The sequence below is a fragment of the Trachemys scripta genome, chromosome 4 (genome assembly GCF_013100865.1).
Source record: "Trachemys scripta elegans isolate TJP31775 chromosome 4, CAS_Tse_1.0, whole genome shotgun sequence".
Lineage (NCBI taxonomy): Eukaryota > Metazoa > Chordata > Testudines > Emydidae > Trachemys > Trachemys scripta.
The window spans coordinates 125,472,828-125,484,609 of NC_048301.1; positions in this window are offsets into that span (position 1 = coordinate 125,472,828).

Genomic DNA, 11,782 nt, shown 5'->3' on the forward strand with positions numbered 1-11,782 from the left:
GCAATTTCATGATTCCAGCAGCTGGGACTTTAATATAAGCACTAACAATTGTAAGGCTCATCGTGAAATTGTAAGTTGGCAACACTGCTATAATACCCCCCCACACACACACACACACACTCCCTGCAGTGCACTACAGTGTGTGTGTGGGGGGGGGAGGTCAATCTGCAGGAGTCAGGAGAGAACATGCAGTTATGCTACAAATGGGCAGAGGATAAAAGTCCCTGTTGGGGTCTCTGCAGGCATGTTATTGTCTCTTTTCTGTGGACTTGGTGAAGGAGGGAGGTGAATCTGGTCCATTTCCCCCACTGCCCCATGGCACTCAAGGGCTGAAACCCTGAAGGTAGGTGAGCAAGACACTCAACCCCTGCTCAATGAATTCCTGACAGATTCTCCTCTGTTGTGCCCAACCCAGATCTGACAGTGGGTAGCTTTTCAAACTGTTCTGAAAAACAGGAGCAGCCTTAAGATAGTCCCCATCACCCAGTTCCTGCTTTCCAACTTCCATGTACCTGGTAAACAAGCCATCCAGCAAGCAATTGTTAATTAGGAACTTAGCAAGACAAGGTACATGAGGTAATATAATGTATTGGACCAACTTCTACTGGAAGAGACAAGCTTTTGCGCTTGTATAGAACTCATCTTCAGGTCTGGGAAAGGTACTCAAAAGTGTGACAAATTGGAAGAGATTGGTTAGCAGGAGTTAACACAGTTGCAAGAACTATACAAGGTGAAGTGGGCAGTTAACATCCCTGCAGACAGTAGACAAAGGGGTCCAGCGGGTTACAGCTTCTTGTAATGAGTCATAAATCCAGTGTCTTTATTAAGTCCATGATTTTTATATGTCTACACTACAGACCTTACAGTGGCAGCTCTGACAGCAGGAGAGCATCTCCCATCAACATAGCGCTGTCCATACCGGCACTTTTGTTGGTTGGGGGTGTGTGGGTTTTCTTTGAACACTCATGACTGACAAAAGTTTTACCAGCAAAAGTGCTAGGGTAGACATAGCCTTAGTGTCTAGCAAAGTTATGAATTTAAGCTCCCAGGTTCATCTTTTGAAGAGCTCCGTGTAATCTCCAAAGCTTGTCTGTCTGTCACCAACAGAAGTTAGTCTAATAAAAGAGATTACCTCACCCACCTTCTCTGCCTAGAATTCTGGGACTAAAACAGCTATGACAACATTGCAAACTCTAAACTTGTTAATGTTTCTCTTTATTAACCCAGCTCTTTGCCCCCTGGAGCATATCTCTTGACAGAGAAAATAATCAGTAGTTTCTTTAATGAATTTCACCTCTTTTACTATTTCCAAATTGGCCGTAAACCTTTGTGAGTTTAATAGGATTTCATGAATGTCTGTGGTATTAGAAATTATTCAGCAAATAACTTCAATGAATAATTCTGGTCTGCAAACAGTTCACAAGCATTTGAAATCTAAGCTATGTTTAGTACTGAGTGGACATGCATTGTAGGTCACATGGTATTGTTTCAGTTCCCTGATTGGAGAAGCATAATATAGGCCACCAACAGAAATCTGGAACCTGCCAAGTTGAAGCTGATTTACTTTAAAGAACTGACAGGTTCATACCACCAGGGTCTCCTGAGGGACAGAAATTTTCCCACAATTAAATACATCGTGAACGCATTCATAGACCAGTGGAGATTGCCGTGATGATGTGAGCCATGGGATGTATCCCCAGAAGTCTTAGCACCATGAGTGATAAGCACCAGGAGGTATTTGAGCACCAGTAAAAATGCAGGGCTTTACAGCTGCTCTCCATCATGATAGGCTAAAGTAACTCAAGGGTGCATCCCTCAACTTAACTCAAGAGTAAAATGCATCCTTACAATCAGGCTTACTGTGGGCCTACCCCTGTTTGAAAATTTAACATTTTCTAAGTAAGCATGCAATGTCTCCCTCTCTCGGTTGGTCTACCAAGGGATAAGAGCCTCCCTACTGCTATCAGCTAATGGAGATACTCCTTTAACTCTGGGATATAGGCCTGTGTTTTTGGTGCAGAACATCTCAGGTTTATATATCCCTGCTTGGAACCAACAGTTCAGGTACAAAGGTCTCTTTTCTCTCTTCCAGTCTTGATCCAGACAGCTCTATATATGTGTGGATTGTCAGCAAGCGAGGTTGTTGATGGAAGGGCCTCAAACCACAGACATTTAGATCCAGATCTAGGATTTCAAATGCCTCAAAATCCAGGGCTGGGATTTCATTTCAGCCCCTTTTGAAGACAGGAGCCATTCGCAAAACATGGATCCGATTCCAGGCTTCAGATTTCAGATACCCTCAGAGAGGTTGCAGATAATCGTCTCCTCTGGGCTGTAATACTTCAGTATCATTTCAGTGGTTGGATTTAGCGTGCGGGTGCTGGGTGGTGGTGGTGGCCTGTAATATACAAGAGGTCAGACCAAAGGATGGGGTGGACCCTTCTGGCCTTCAACTGTATGAGTCTAGATGCTGTTCCCCCCGGGGGTTTTAATTCTTAGCAGCCTCCTCCGTTACAGGAGATTTTCAGATAGAGACAGTGGGAGGATGGAGCACCAATGTGGGGACTGAAGTGAGTGCATGAGCCATAGTTCTCCGCTCCCCCTTGTGGCCAGGGTGGGAGGCATTCTGAAAGCACAAGCCTACTTCCTGTCAGCTAGAACTGCGGAGCTGTGGTTTTATTATTATGCCTACTGTGTGCTGTTTATCCAGCTCCTGCTGCTTCTCCTTCCCTGTGCCATGGGAGCCATCGTGTTTCCTACGCAGACAACCCGAACAGTAACTTTGCTAATCTCCGCCATTATCCAGCTCCCTGTTCAGGTCATAAGAACACGAACAAATCTAGAATTCTAAGACAGATCTCAGACCCCCCTTTGCCCTGAACAGCACACAGAGCCAACTCCCTCCTCCTGCCCCCTTAATATACTGCAGATCCAGATTCTGCAGAGAGATTATGGGGTAAAAAGGGCCAAGGATTGGGGAGAAGACACACAAGACTTTGGGTTTTTCCTTATATGACCAATGGAGAATCGACTGTCATCTACGCTGACTCCAATCACCCTCTGAATGGGGGAGGAGGGCCGTGACTGGATGGCTCAGGGAGCTGGTAATCTATGTTAGGATTTTATACTGCCACCCACCACCATCTGGGCACTTTCCATGTAAAACTGATAGCAGAATCCCTAGTGGACTTCATGGAGTCTCTGATTCTTCTCCCTTTTTGGGGTTAAAAAATAAACTTTCCGGGGGTTGTGTTTTTGATTGTTTACATTTTATTAATTTTGGCTTCTGTTCATTGGGTAGACGGGGTGGGTCAGTGTTGAGAGTGTCATTCTAATGGTGGAAAGGCTTTTTCGAAGAAGGTGGTCTGAGGTGAAAAGTTTTGCTGCATTTCTTGAAGATGGTCAGACTCTGGCTTTGTCCTATCTCGTCCAGAAGTCTTCGAAGAAGCCTTTCCACCATAAGAATGACACTTTGAGAGCTGCCCAGTCAAGAAGGGAAGAGACACCAAAAAACAAAAAAAAACAAAAAAAGCCAAACCCCATATAAAACTGGTGATAGAGAAGGGAGAAAGCTCCCAAAACATCTCCATTCTAAGTTTATTGGCTGAAGAACCTTGTATATCAACTTTACAAGAGACAAAAACAAACAAACAAAGGAACCCCCCCTTCAAAGTTGCTTTTCAAATTACAGTATCCTTCCCCAGTAAAAGCAAAGGTGTATTGTCTTCCAGATCTTTCAACCTTTTCCCTTCTCCTGGGCAGCTATCCAAGTACATGGAAGTTTCGAAGAAGACTTGATCCCACACAATGAAATTGACCTAGGACTTTATTTTCCAAAGTCAATGAGATTGAATAATTTTTTGACATTTTTTGTTTTCTAAACAGGAACAGGAATTTTCAGATGAGGACATTGTCCAACAAGAGGATACTAAACCAAGAAAGATGGTCAAAGACAAGGGAAAAAGGTACTGTAGAGCCGTTAAGCGTGTACCAAAATACATGATTGCCCTCCTCCACTACTTACAAAACAACCTCTCTACCCTAACTTGCTTTCGAGATCACTGACTATCATTGCATTATCCTGATGTCCCAGTAACAGCCAAGGATGGATCATCATGCATCATCCAATGATGGAACTGTTCATTACAGCCACAAATGTTTGTTTTTAGGATCCTTGGCAGTACTGGCTTATTGTTTAGTAAAGTGCATTTCATTAGTAGCTTACTGTGTGGAGCTCAGTTTTAATTTTGTGTACATTCCACCTCACATGCTGGTTGATTAAAATTTTCCTGCACCCCATTAAACTCTTTTCCTTCTATAGATAAGTACTCCATCAGAAGACTATTTTCCTCAGCATTTCAAGTCATTGTTTCCATCCCAACTAACAATTAGCAACGTAAGACGTAAAGAGGCACTGCAAGAAAATCACCTTAGCTAGTGTTTTCAAAAGGGACCTATGAAACAAAACTCACTTACAAAAAAGGATGGTAATATTTGTGGTGAAATAGAGAGTGGAAGCTAATGTAAATTTTGCTAGAATTGAGTGCACATTTTTCTAGTGTCAAGAAAATTCAAGGAAAGGATTCAAGTTGAACGTTTATTTTTTATATTTAAATGCTTTTCAGGCTAGTTAGCATCAAGCATTGTTTGTCTTTTAATATTAATTATTTTAGTAAAAGGGGCTTCCTTTTCCAAGCTTCTATGATCCAAGTGTTGTTTAATTGTTTGAAATTCAACACACTGGGACCCAAAGGTAACAATACACTTTTAAGTGCAGGGAACAGAAACCACTGCCCTTTTGCTTGCAGTCCGATGGCCCACAGATTGCAGGTTGAGGATTATCGGGCCAGGGGAATAATGGCAGAAACAGGTTGTTCACGTTCAATTCTAATTTGGCCACAAGTAGCACACTTCTCTCGGTTCTTCTAACCTGCCGGGCGGGTGCATCTCAACACCTGTTGCTTCGATCCACTCTTCTTGTTATGTCCTGTAAATGTTTAATAGGAGACAGTTGTTACCTCTGTTACCTAGGCAGATGGTTTAGGTTACTGAGCTTGTGAACAAGGACTAATTGGAAAGTGGCAGATGTCAGCTAAGCAAAAGTGCCAGGCAGAAAAAGGGCTTAAATAAGTAATTAGATGAGGTGGGATAGTGGTGGGGCCAGAGCTACCTCTACAGTATCCAGTGGAGAAAGGGTGGGTCGGTAGCCAGGAACCCTAGAAAGGTCCTCTTTGGTTAAGCCCTGGTATATCTTACTTAAAGTTGGAGCTACAGCTAACCCAAGGACTGTCTCATTTGGATCTGAGAGAAATGGATCCAAGCATAACACAATGGCCAGCTAATGTCTGAGTCCCCCTCGGTGCCTCCAGTGAACAGACTAGGGATCTTTAAACATGTGGCCTAAGAGCTCCCAGTCCAGAGATCTTGGGATCAGGTCCCACTGATGACTTCACACATTACCCAAGAGCAGGAAGAGAGAAATCTAGACGTTTGCTGCTGAGCAAGTGGAAACACAAAACCTTCTTCATCAGACATCCCCTTTGCTTAAGAGAACACATGCATGTTCTGCAGTGTATGTGCACACGCTTCTGGTTTTCCCGTTGGGCACGCACACATTTTGTTTGATTGTGTACACACACTTGTTTGTGTACACGTTTGTGTTGTTGAGCACGCAGGTGCAGCCGTACCTGAGCTTTTATGCATCTGTGTGCATATGTATATAAGCACAGTTGTGCAACATCTGCACTTTTGTGCATGCACCTATATGTAAATATGTGTAAGTCTGCATACTCATCCCGGGCTTGCATACAGCTTTCAAAAGGTGTCCCTTACCTGATGTCACATAAGGAAAATATTCTTGGTTCTAAAGGGAAGTCTCAGGCTACGTCTACACTACGGGGGGGATCGATTTCAAATACGCAAATTCAGCTACGGGAATAGCGTAGCTGAATTCGACGTATCTGATCCGACTTACCCCGCTGTGAGGACAGCGGCAAATCGACCGCCGCAGCTCCCCCGTCAACGGCGCTTACTCCTACCTGGGCTGGTGGAGAACGCGCGTTGATTCGGGGATCGATTATCGCGTCCCGACGAGACGCGATATATCGATCCCTGAGAGATCGATTTCTACCCGCCGATCCGAGCGGGTAGTGAAGACCAGCCCTCAGACACAAAGCCATTGATTCTGGGGTCTGCTTTTAGCTATAGACAGGGCAGGCAGAATCCACAGGAGTATCATGTTTGTACATGGCACCTAGATACTACGTGATAGGTCCATTAGAAATACAGAGACAGATGGAGGACCCTGGCACTGGAATACATTCTTAGATGCAGACGGCATCCAGTTCACTGAAGACCATGATACTGGGGTCACCGCTGTCACAAAGAGCAAGAGGGCACATTACCTCAATCCTGATCGCTGCGGAATGTCCTTACGATGCCTGCAGTGCAGAGCGAAGGCTTATTTGAGGAATGGGTTGGTCACAATTTGAGTCAAAGCCTTCCACGACCTCAGAGGAAGCTGGAGATAATGTTTTCATAGGCTAATGATAGCTGTTTGGTGCCAGCAGGGAATGGGAGAGGTGAATGATGCCCCAGAGGGCGGGTATAAATGGACATGGGATTATGTTGCTTCTTTGATTCTTCAATAAAATTATTTTCCCAATGGTCTGATAAAATGCACACAGGGCCAGATCCATGGCTGGTGTATGTAGATGTAGCTCCATTGGAGGCAGCTGATATGGCCACAGAATTTTGTAAGTCATGTGCGGTAGCGAGCGGTGAATTTCAGGTGATGTCTATGGGAGCGTGTGCTTTGAAGGCAGGAATGGCTGGCATCTTAAGAAGTTAGCAGCTATTTAATTCGACTCTGATCTACAGAGAAGAGGGACCGAGCATCTGGGGTAGATGGGCATGAAGCAGAACAGCCCCAACCCACATCACGAAGGGCTACTGCTGCGGAAGCTGGGCTTAAAAATAGAGTCCTTTAAACAAACCAACAGGTGTCATATGACATTAATAAAAAAGAAATAGGGCTTCCTCCTGTCTGCCTTATATAGGCAAAGTGCTCTGAAGAGACTCAGCGTGGTTATCTTCCGGGTGAGCAAACCCAGACGTGTTTAAGCTTTGGGTTCCCCTCCGTTGATCTGAAACAGAACTGAGTCCTCCACCTCCATCCTCTGCTCCTGGAGCGCTGGGTGCTCCTGGATGGGCCATGTCTCCTTGCGGCTGTTGTGCCTGGCTGGTTTTGGATCAGCCGGGTTTGGGCTCCCCCTGTAGTAGTCTCATGGGTCGGCAGTATCACCACATTCTTTTCTCCCTGTGGTGCGTGGACGGGGACTCACCAGGCTGTAAAATTTGCAGGCACTCTCTCCTTGATCCAGGGATTTTTTTTTTCCCCACAAGCAGTTATTTTTTCAGCACATTTGGGGCCAGCCTTCTTCCTATCACACCTACAACAGGTGCCCGGTCCGCTGGCTCTTCTTGGCTGGCCTGTAGAAATGGAGTTGCCATCGCCGCACCAGAAGCCCCACCATTTGAATCATTCCTCCAGCCCTAAATGATTTGCATCATGAAAGGAGAGCCAGAGACTGAATACCACTGCCCCTTAACTGCTCTCAAGTTTGCTGCTGGGCAGCTGAGCTGATGCCAGATCCCTGGGTATTTCAGCTATCGCCTTACTCACACAATGAGTAACATTACACCAGATGCCATCATCTCTGTGGCACATGCAGAGTGAAGAATGCCTGATGGGTCATGTGACTCGGGGAAAATCATTCTCCCCAGTTGTGTTTACACATCAAGTTGTTATAGCCCCAGTAAAACTGAACCAAGTACAAAAAAATTGCATCTAGGGCCTGATTTTCAAGGGACCGGCACACACTACTGGGACTAGCTTTTCAGAGTTGCTCAGCAGCTAATGTTCAGAACGGAGGCTGAGAGGCTTTGACAAGCTGGCCACACAAACCTTGGAAGAAGCTCATGCAGTTCTCTGTGAGCATGCTCAGTGCATCTCTAACATATCCATCCGCGGTCAGATTCTATCCCTGGTTTTGCTACCAACTCACAATGCGGCCCCGGGGGAAGTTGCTATTCTGCAGTACACCTCTACCTCGATATAACGCGACCCAATATAACACAAATTCGGATATAACGTGGTAAAGCAGTGCTCCGGGGGGGGCGGGGCCGCGCACTCCAGTGGATCAAAGCAAGTTCGATATAACGCAGTTTCACCTATAACGCGGAAAGATTTTTTGGCTCCCGAGGACAGCGTTATATCAAGGTAGAGGTGTAGTTTCCTAATCATTAGAAGGGCAATGGCAGATATTTACCCACGCCAACATTGTAAGACTTAAGGCATTAGTCTGCATCAGGGGGAGGCAACCTACGGCACGCGTGCCAAAGGCGGCCCGCGAGCTGATTTTCAGTGGCACTCACACTGCCCGAGTCCTGGCCACCAGTCCGGGGGGCTCTGCATTTTAATTTATTTTTAAATGAAGCTTCTTAAACATTTTTAAAACCTTATTTCCTTTACATACAACAATAGTTTTGTTATATATTATAGACTTATAGAAAGAGACCTTCTAAAAACATTAAAATGTATGACTGGCACGCGAAACCTTAAATTAGAGTGAGTAAATGAAGACTCGGCACACCACTTCTGAAAGGTTGCCGACCCCTGGTCTACATGAAAAGCTTTGAGATCCACGCATGAAAGAGGCAATATAAAAGCAAAGCCATAATCAGTGAGGACACTATGCCGAGTTGGTGGCTGAGTAAAAGCAGACATCAGGTTCGCTGTGATGAGAGCCAAGTCCGGGGGCCTCTCTGATACTTTGCTAGCAACTTAACCACTGCTAGTGCTGCTATTGATATTTACCAAGTGAAAACCTAAAGGAGGCCTAGGTAGTTACTCGCTTTAAGTCATGACATTAGCAAATGAAATGAATGCAATGTGTTTGCATGAATGCCCGGGACAGGCTTGTCTTAACTAGCCTACTCTTCTGAAATTCAATAAGGGTAATTAATGCAGGGATCAGAAAAAGCTTTGTGGGAAACAGGATCACTGTTTATCTGTACCAGGAAGGATTGCATCAAAGTCATTTCCCAGGAGAGCGCAGCTCAGGCCAGATATGGGCAAAGCAGAGGGGAGGACAACGGTGCCCAGCTACCGAGGGACACAAAAAATAAATCGCCAATGTGGTCTCGAAGTAGGATCAGCGTTTCTGATGCTCATCCCCTTGCGCTACTCAGACATGTCACCCCAGTGCGCAAACTCCGAGTCAGGAGCGCCAAGGTCACTCATCGGCAAGACTTAACTCGGGGAGTTTAATGAGTCACTATAGCAAGCAGACAGGAGTGAAAGTAACACCATATGACTAGCTATGAATAACAGGTTGATCTGAATGCCACTGGCCCTTCAGCCCTTTTTGATTGTAATTTTACACTGAAAACTCAGAGTAAAAGCAGAATCTCGCATACACTTTTCTGGGTCATCCAAAAGAAACTAAGTATTGACTGTACGCTGGAAAAGTCCTGGCAAAGCATTGGTCTGGAGAGTTTCCCACTTTGGATTTTATTCTGATTTAGCAAGGGGTTTTAAGGAAATGGCTGTGATACAGTCATGATTGCACCGAGTGTGCGGGAGACAGAGACACCCCTTCTAGCTGAAGTTGTAGCTGTTTGGAAGTATCAGGACTGTCCTGCGGGGACCTTCCTTATTATTGCTGGAGGATTTGTTGGGCACCTCAAAGGAGACTTATGGGACACTTTCCCGCTTAGTTGAAGGGTGTTGAAGTTTTAACAGAGAAGCCTTTTATCCAAAATGTTCATTGTTGACATTAAGGAGGTGCTAATGGACAGCCACCCTTTTGGTCAACTTGAGGGATTGAACCAGGGACCTCCAGAGATAACAGCATGGTCTTAAACTAAAGAGCCAAGGCTTTGTAACGATGGACTGGCAACAACTCTCCTCATCTGCTCATTGGCACAGAGGAGTAACTGTAACACTCACCAGCGAATTACACTAACAAAGCGACAGTGACTAATAATCCCTTCTCCTCATGATTGCTCAACTTTCACTCTCTTGTGACCAATTACATTAGCTCTCCAGTTATCCCTTGGGTCCTGCCCTCCTGGACAGGCCTGAATTTCTAACAAAATAAGCCAGGGGGTAGCGGGGGGCAGAATGAGGGAAGGGGTAGGGAGGAGGAGAGAATCGTTTCAGACTTCTTTACACAAGAGCAAAAAGAGTGCACAAACTCAAGTACCACTGACACACACACACACACACACACACACAGGTAGGCCATCTTTACCCTGGTATCACTGAAATGCAGCCTCCTCTGGAGAAAGCCTGTTCAGAGAATTTGCAAACAGAAAGACGGATGAAATGTAACTACCAGAGGAGGCTGTTCTACAGGATCCGCTAGCAGCAAGCACTGCTTTATAGATCAGCTCATCTATCCTAAAATGGCGACAGCGCAGAACCTCCAAAAATTCTTAATCCAGATTGAGCCACTTTCTCATTCAGTGAGACTTGAAAAAATATCACTTGTTTGTGCCTCACTTTGTCCATCAGGAAGCCTGGGCATCAAGCAGAAAACGCCGTGGAAAACGGACCCTATACCGGAGCTGCGCTCTCCTGGGTAAGTACACACGGCTGACCAATGTTTAAATTGTGGATTATTTTATTCACTGTGACTAACCTAAACACCCAATAGATGGCACTATTGCTATAGGGGAAAAAAGCAGAGTGCTTCTCATACATAGTTCCAGCTGGCAAACTGGATGATTGCATCGGACTGAGCTAAGGTGAGATAATATCTTTTGTTGGTTTCAGAGTAGCAGCCCTGTTAGTCTGTATCCGCAAAAAGAACAGGAGTACTTGTGGCACTTTAGAGACTAACAAATTTATTAGAGCATAAGCTTTCGTGGACTACAGCCCACTTCTTCGGATGCATATCTTTTGTTGGACCAACTTCCATTGGTGAGAAAAAGATATTACCTCACCCACCTTGTCTCGGCTACAACATATAGCGTTGGACAGAGCTGTCACTTATTCCAATTTAAATATCCTGTTGTAGTAATTCATACATGGTCCCCGAGATAGAAGACTGGATAGCAGAGGCTGTGAACTGCAACTTTTTTTTTTTTTAGAGCAGTCCCTTGATTCATTTATTTTATCACACAGATTAAGGTAGGCACTAGCCTTTTCCTATTTTGGAACACTGATTCATAGACACCTCGCATTAACTAAGAGTATGGTATTGCAAATAGCAAGAGACTGCAAACAGTGATAAGTCATCCACCACACAGTGCTCCTCTGCTTCAAGGCATTTTGCACATATGAACTAAAATCTTCTGAAGAATCCAATGTTGTGTTATTTATTTGCATTCATTTCACGCACAGGGTCCTATCGTTAAATCTTATTCTATTTTGTAATTATATAATTAAACACTGAAGATAGCAGATTAGAAAATACATCTGCTATGATCAAGTCAATGTTATAAATATTAAACAAAAATCTATAATCAAGTGCAAATCCTCTGTTATTTATACATCTTAGAACTTGGCATTAAAAAATTGGGTCAACAAATGGTCTTTTTTATCCAATTAAATATTTAAGAACTTTGCTTTCAAACTTGAACAGTTTTGACAAAAATCGGAATCTATTTTCCCTTCCTTTTCTTGTTTTTACCCTTTTCCTTTCTGCCCTTCTCCCTTCTTTTTCTTTCAGAAATGGCTGAAATTTTATTTTCCAGTCCTCTCATTTTGTTAAAA